This window comes from Podarcis gaigeae (genome assembly GCF_964106915.1).
Source record: "Podarcis gaigeae genome assembly, chromosome: 7".
NCBI classification, from domain to species: Eukaryota; Metazoa; Chordata; class Lepidosauria; order Squamata; family Lacertidae; genus Podarcis; species Podarcis gaigeae.
This window is the reverse complement of record NC_139683.1, coordinates 29,947,821-29,956,024: the sequence shown is the minus strand read 5'-3', so window position 1 is coordinate 29,956,024 and position 8,204 is coordinate 29,947,821. Positions and strand designations below refer to the sequence as shown.

Here is an 8,204-nt window from a genome sequence, read left to right as displayed (position 1 = left end):
TATGGATTGCTAAATTTAGTATTTCCATTTGAAAACTGGCCTGCCTTGAGGCCAAGCCCTTCAACTGTCAAGATTTATCTTGAGAGCTTCTAGCATCAAAGTTAAGTTTCAGAGAAGCCTCACTATTGAATTGAATACCCTAAGCAGCTTGGGACTGAGTTACCTGAAGTTATGAGAGCCCATCTTTTCATTAAACATCAGCTGTTGGGACAGCTATTTTTTACTGGTATCTAAAGGTATGGGAAGCAGCCCTACTACAAAAATTAACGTATAAATTGAGATCTTCTGGAAGTCGAAAGAGTAAAGACAAATTTCTGTCAGTCTAGGACAACTTTATTGCTTATGAATATGGTAATGATTGCCTCCCACAGCCTTTATAATGTTGTGGTTAATAGAATAAGGAGAAACTCACGGAGCTCCATAAGCTTCTGTCTGTTGACTGAACAGCTCACTTCCCCTGCAAAATGAATAAAGGGTATTTGTGTTAGCAGTTTTAATTCTTTACAGGTTTGATGTGACTCCTTTTTATGCTAACTATACAGAATGTACTGTCTGTGCTTATTTACTAATGTTGTTTATTTTAAATTATTGTTTATATTATTCTTTACTGTTCCTAATTATAAAACTTTATAACAGTTATACATACATACATACATGCATGCATACATACATACATAAATTCATCTGCTGCACCCCTCTTGTATGCACCTTCTGAGGCACGGTTTGATGACACTGGGCAAGAGGGTCCTCTCAGTGGTGGCACCCCATATCACTTCCCCAAGACATTAGATCATCTTCCTCTTTATTTGCATATTGCCAGCAATTCCATAAAAAATTGAATGTAGGTGCTACTATTTGTGTTTTGCTTTTGTATTTAGTGCTTTAATGGTTTGATTATTTCTGTTTCTAAGCCACTTTGACCAGCTCCTTTGTTGGAGGGGAAAAGCAGGGTATACGTTTTAAAAATACTGTAAATAATAAACAATCCAGATCCACTAAGTTGAAAGCCGCCTACCAACTATCTCCTGTGATCTACCAGTTTCTGGGTAACACCTTGTTTTTAAAACTGTCAGAAGGGAAGCAAAAACATTAGTTTTATTAAAGTTTGATGGGCCACCACACTTGGCTTGTGGTGGCATGTGGCATGCAAGCTGTAAAAGTCTATCCTAACCTGCAGGCTGAATTATCTGAAGGCTTGTCCAGACTGGAGTTTATTGTGTGATTGTATCTGTTTGATTTCCTATTTAACTTGCATGGTCCACATGACATGACTCTCAAACAACACCAGTTTCACTTCTCCCCCACTGTAAATTTGGGTTAAACTAATACAGAGATAAACCAGAAAATTGGGGGGAAATGGGTTCCAAACTACTCCACTCAGGGTCAGTGTTTCTGAGTGAGTGGATCAATCTTTAGCAGTACAGTGGTACCTCGGGTTAAGTACTTAATTCATTCCAGAGGTCCGTTCTTAACCTGAAACTGTTCTTAACCTGATGCACCACTTTAGCTAATGGGGCCTCCCGCTGCTGCTGCGCCGCTGGAGCCCGATTTCTGTTCTTATCCTGAAGCAAAGTTCTTAACCTGAAGCACTATTTCTGGGTTAGCGGAGTGTGTAACCTGAAGCGTATGTAACCTGAAGCGTATGTAACCCGAGGTACCACTGTACATTGAGAACATACATAAATTTTATAAAACTACTCAGAAAAACCTAGAAACTTGAATTAGGATTTAAGTGAAAGATGCAATTCTGTACACACTTAGGAATAAGTCCACTCAGCTTGGTGCTGCTTGCTTCTGTGTAGACCCACGCAAGATCATGCTGCAAGGATATAATCCTATAACAAACTCACCTGAATAGAAATCTTACTGATATCAGTGTTACTTCTAAGGAAATATTTTTAGGCTATGAATATTATTGTAATGTATTAATATAATATTTGAGAAGCTTTAAAATAAGAGATTCTGAGAGGATGAGCTCTACCTTTCCTTTCCCATTTGCCTTCCATTCCCTCAATATTTTTCTATGGAGCCATCACTGGCATCCCACTTTCTATGAAGGATTTCATTTGTTCCTTCCCTTTATCCCTCCAAATGTTTCCTTCTTTTGACAACACCCTTTTCCCAGAGATGTTGCATGGGCTAATAAACTAAGCCTATCTATAGTTATACATTTTCTGCTGTCATTTAAGGCAAATTAAAAATAAACCACAGAATTACCTTGTGTAGAGAATGCTGAATTGCTGACAAGTTGTGTGCCTGTTTTGCTTTTGTGTCTGTTTATCTATGTGTGTGTGGTTTTTTTTGTTTGTGTGTGCCTTTGAACAGAGGAAAATAGCTGTGATGCGAGTCCATTATAGCAGTCTAGCCAGAATACTTGGAAACACATCAAAGTCTGCCTGAGGGGCAGATTAAAAATAGATCTTCAGAATTCCTATTTCATATTTCAATTAATGGCCCACCTGCCAAGTGAAATGAACCCAAACTGATTGTGGCCATTAATGTTCAGATGTAGCTTTCTGCTGAGAAAGACAAGAAAGAAAGCATTAAAAAAGGGGAGAAAGCAGTAATGCTGCCATCTACCCCACTCCTGGGTCTCTCATTTGCTGAGCCTAAAGAGCTGGTTCTTATCAAACAATGGAAAGAAACAACCTTGCTTACAGACAGGGTAAGAGTGGAGTGTTTTTTTTTATTATTATCAGAGAATGATAAATAGTAATCCATTAAAACCAGACAGCCTGCTCACAAACATCTGATCTGTCAAGCAGCAAAAAAAAAATGCTGGAGCAAACTTACCAATGCTCCTAGTCACCTGCTGTGCTATCTAATCACAGACTAGGTATACTTCTAAAGGAATTTGCACCCAACTATTTAAAACAGCTTTATGGTGTCCTCCAGATATTGTGGACTAGCTCCCTTTAGCTCCAGTCTGCATGGTCAATAGTCAGGGATGATGGAAGCTGCAGCACAATTGCATCTGGAAGGCATCAAGATGGGGTGGCTGTTTAAAACCCAACAGGTGGGGAAAGGCATTGCAACCTATTCTTTCCTACAGATTAAATTGAAGGCTCCATCCCCTCATGTAACAAAATGACTTTTGTCTAAGTGCTTGACAAGACAAAAGAGGGAGATGTAGCCGGATTACCTTGCCCTCTCTGTTCCTGTCCCAAAAACGACCCAGTTCAGTGGACTGCATGTTACTGGGTTGTATGTCTACATATTTCACAGCTCAGCTTACATATACACACTCGGCTTCAAAGTTCACAATGACATAATGACCTTCTTTCATAGAAATAAAGTATTTAAATGTATCTAAGAAACAGGAAATGTATCTACATTTAAATGTATCTAAGGCACTAAATATGGTGATTGGACTGCTTAAAAACAGTCTAACTGTGGGTTTTATTGTTTTGATGCCATTACTGGTGAATTTTAAAGGTTAGGTCCAGCCTTAGTCATGCTTACTTAATCCACTGAAATTTACTGGGTTTACTCAGCCAGGTTGTGTATCCTCAGCAATGATCAGCAGAGGAATGACCACCTGGAGAAGCTCAGAAAGAAGAAATGCCATGGTACATTTGCATCAGCACAACCATACTCCTTCATCTGTCCCAGCTTTTTCAGTCTCTACAGCCACAGCAGGTGCTGTAACTCCCCAATGGCTTGACTTCACCCCTGAAGGCACACTCTTCATCTCCTGAGACAGACGGGTGCCAACAGCAATTCTAATCATGACTTAGTCTCAAGCCAACCCCAAAGCTGCCTGATTTTTACTTTCATTAGTCATCTTGAATGAAAAATGGCTTTGTCACCTTCTCACCCATTGCTTTTTCCTGTAAGACCTATTGCAGTCGTTAAGTCGTCAACAGGCTCATCACAGCTATCTGCCAATCACCCATTCCCACCACCCTTCTGAGTAATACCCCTCCCCACCTTCTCACTATATAGAAGGGTCTGGAAACTTCTGTTTCAGTGTATCTGAAGAAGTGTGCATGCACACGAAAGCTCATACCAAGAACTAACTTAGTTGGTCTTTAAGGTGCTACTGGAAGCAATTTTAATTTGTGTTTTTTAAAAAATAAATAAATAAATACACCCAATATTAACACCTAGCCAACCTTTTCCTTCAAATAAATAAAAACTAGTTTTGCCTATCACTTGGGGGGGGGGGGAGAGAAAGAAAAGCTCAACAACTTTTGTGTCTGGATCTTCACTTTTTGAAGTGAAGTGATCTTTCCGGCAAGATCTTGTGAGATCTTGTTGAATTTTCACAAGGTATCACCAGAAGCTGCCACCACCACTGCTTTTCCAGCAGCAGCAGCAGAAGAAGAAGAAGAAGAAGAAGGGGCAAACAGTGCGCCTGCAGGAGAGCTGCCCATGGGATTCTGCCACCCGAGGCAGCTGCATCAGTTTGCCTCATGGGCAGGCATGATGTTAAGGTTTGTGACTTCAGCACATCTGTCAAAACCTCACTCTACTTAGGATACATTCTTCTTTAGTGACTAGGCAGAAATTCCATGTTACCCCAGCATGTTATCTGACCATGTCCTAAAAGGGGTAGTAGTCACACACTTCTAACCAGGACCAATGTCATCCAGTGGAATAAAGCATTGCCCGTGATGTTCAGCAGGCCAGTGGAAACACACTGGGTTCAAATACTATGTAGACTCTAACCTTAGGGCAGCTCCACAGCAATATGTTTGGATGGCGACTGTATGGTTCCAGGCATGTGACACCACACCCTTGTGAAGGTTCTGGGTCTGTTCAGTGCCTTGAGGGTGGCAAATTGGCCACTCCATGTATTCTCCCTTCAGTTCTGTCGAAGAAACACAGGCTTTGAATGAAAGAAATAAACATGTCCCTAGTTCCATACACAGGGACACGGGTGGTGCTGTGGTCTAAACCACAGAGCCTAGGGTTTGTCGATCAGAAGCTCAGCAGTTCAAATCCCCGCGACAGGGTGAGCTCCTGTTGTTCGGTCCCAGCTCCTGCCAACCTAGCAGTTCAAAAGCATGCTAGTGCAAGTAGATAAATAGGTACCGCTCCGGCGGGAAGGCAAATGGCTTTTCCGTGTGCCGCATTGGTTCATTAGAAGCATCTTAGTCATGCTGGCCACATGACCTGGAAGCTGTCTGTGGACAAATGCTGGCTCCCTCGGCCTATAGAGCAAGATGAGCGCCGCAACCCCAGAGGCGTCCACGACTGGATCTAACGGTCAGGGGTACCTTTACCTTTACCTTTAGTTCCATACACACAAGTGCTTAATAATACATATGCATATGCCCTTTGTCACACTTTATGTGTTTGCTGCAAGAAACACTTCTCCACTTTTGGGAGGACAGCAGATGTGTTTGTTGCATAATGTGCGGCCGTTGCTCTCCTCAGCCTGGCTTGCACATAAAGATAAATCACAGTCAGAAATAAACAGGCACTTCCCACAATTGGTGCACATTGATCCATTGCTCTGCCTTGCCTCCAGGAGAAACAAACGGCGAGTGTTACCTGTCAGCTGGTGCTCATGCTCTCTTCCTCTCTTCAACAAACCACAAGAGCAAGCCAGCAAGGTTTGTTCTTGGCTTTAACTGTTTGTGGTTGTCTGGGAGGAACAAGTTACCAAGACTGCTCTGTACGTAATGATAAATCTGGCATTGTGGCAGACAGCACAGACAAAAGACAGCACGTCTTCACACAGTAGACCTGCTGCCACTAGAGGCAGTGATGGCCGCCATGTTGGATGGCTTTAACAGAGGTTTAGACAAATTTATGGATCAGGTGATCAGTGGCTGCTGTGTTTGGTGGCTATATGCTGTCAGAGGCTGTATGCTTCTGAATACCAGCTGATGGAAAACATAGGGGAGAGTGCTATTGTGCTCAGATCCTGTCTGTAGGCTTCCCATAGGCTTCTTGTTGTCTACTGTGAGAGCAGAGTGCTGGACTAAATGGGCCATTCACCTGGTCCAGGCTCTTCTTATGTTTCTTCAGGAGACATTTTGGGTCTGTAGTGCAGTCACCTCACTTTGCCTAATGGTAGGGCTGGTCTAGCAGAGCAGGAGCAATTGAGTCTAGCAGAGCAGGAGCAATTGAGCAGCATACACACTGCTCATTAACAGTACATCACGGTTTATTTCTGAGCATGGCTTACTGCTCAGAAGGCCACTGTGTGATCTTCAGCAAGTCATGCACTCTCAATCTTCCCCTCCCTATTTGCAGTATGGGAATAATATAAGTGAACTGCCACATGAGTTTGCTGTGAAGGCGACAGCACTAAAAAGACCGAAAAGCACTTTGCATGTCTTAATATGCTTATTTCAAAATGTATATCCTTTCTCATCTCATCATGCCTAAGCAGCTTACAAAACATTAAAACAGAAAATGCTATAGAGAAATAATTAGTACTAATTAGCCACCTGCCAGTGAATAAGCCTGTGAGAGGAAAAAAATATTGGCAAGCTGTACATTTTTTTTGGAAGAATATTCTATTTTTGGTGTGCATGGCAAATAAAATACTTTAAAGGACCCGGTTTGCATACATAATTGTGTGGTAGTAAGGCTCTAAACTTACAAGGAGAAATTTGAGGACTTTTTTATACAGCAAGCATTGTTGTGCGCTATCAGAGCCCATGAAATGCAAGCCATTAAATGTTATTAAGGATCAGCCTGAATAATGAGCCTATTACATTAGAGCCTCTCCCAAATGCATAGGCTATGATTACTCTTACATTTATCAATATTTTTTCTAATCTAACGTTTTGATAATCTCCAAGCTGGCAAAGAAAAGATCTCAGCAAGGATTAGGATGCAATGTTTGAAGGAACACTGGTGGTCACAGTGACTAGAGGCAAAGGAGGATAGAATTATTATGAACTTTGTTGGCCTACAAGAGGAAATACATTATATTGCTGGCTAGCAACCTCTACGTGGGACGCAGGTGGCGCTGTGGGTTAAAGCCTCAGCGCCTAGGACTTGCCGATCGAAAGGTCGGTGGTTCGAATCCCTGCGGCGGGGTGCGCTCCTGCTGCTCGGTCCCAGCGCCTGCCAACCTAGCAGTTCGAAAGCACCTCCGGGTGCAAGTAGATAAATAGGGACCGCTTACCAGCGGGAAGGTAAACGGCATTTCCGTGTGCGGCTCTGGCTCGCCAGAGCAGCGATGTCACGCTGGCCACGTGACCCGGAAGTGTCTCCGGACAGCGCTGGCCCCTGGCCTCTTGAGTGAGATGGGCGCACAACCCCAGAGTCTGTCAAGACTGGCCCGTACGGGCAGGGGTACCTTTACCTTTACCTAGCAACCTCTACATCTTCAGGAAACCCTTCTGCACTGAACTCCTGCATAGCTATAATGTAACTCTTGCACGTTGCAGGAAAATTCTGGTGCATGTTCCAGGGTGTGCAGAGTTCATTTGACACCCTGATGAGGTGCACTGGACCTTATTTTTGCCATACATTAACTAAAGGTTGAACCTTAGAACATGCACTACCAGAAATGGCTTGCCAGATGGGGCAGAGTATGGTAATATAGGAAGCTGACTTATACTTGGGCTATCTAGCTCAGTATTGTTGACACTGACATATAGTGGCTCTCCAGGGTTTCAGACCTGGAGTCTTTCTCTGTCTTACCTGGAGATGCCAAGGATTGACTTTGGAACCTTCTACATGCAAAGCTGATGCTCTGTTCCTGAGCTATGGCTCCCGTCCCAACAGGTGGATTGCTGTTCCATACCAGGAGAGGGAAGCAGTGAGGAGGTTGGCACGGGGCAAACACACTGGCAGAGCCAATCTGGCACCTAGATTGGGGATGGAGGGACCTTTTCAGCCTGGCAGGCCAAGTTCCTTATCTCCACAAGCTCCGTTGACCAAGCTGGACATTTGCAAGATGGGACTTCCACTGCTTGCAGGGAGTCCATTCTGTGCAGAAAAAGAAACATACAAGTTGTACAAGAAAGCAGCTATATTTTTGCCATGGTTCATTGAATTAAGATGCAAATGCAGCCTGTAGATCATGCTCTGTTAGGCATATAGGATAGTGTGTCTAGAAGAAAACCACTGATTATCCAGGTTTACCACCAACGTTCCATTCATATAAATTGAATTTCAAGAAGTACATAGCAAATATTCTGAGGTTTCAAACAATCAAACACCAGACTAGAAAATGACAGAGGCTCCACAATTCAAACACAATTGTCAGTATCTCAGAGCATTTGAGATCATTA

At 42.9% G+C, this 8,204-nt stretch overlaps 1 long non-coding RNA gene across 1 annotated transcript; it reads right to left on the bottom strand.

The window, feature by feature from the left end:
• Positions 1 to 311: 311 nt before the first annotated feature.
• On the bottom strand, positions 312 to 7,894 carry LOC310848769. The gene is made up of 2 exons (XR_014566601.1): positions 7,612 to 7,894; positions 312 to 457 (listed from the first exon to the last, which is right to left on the bottom strand). It is a non-coding gene; the product is annotated as an uncharacterized lncRNA (long non-coding RNA).
• Between the last annotated feature and the right edge of the window lie 310 nt (positions 7,895 to 8,204).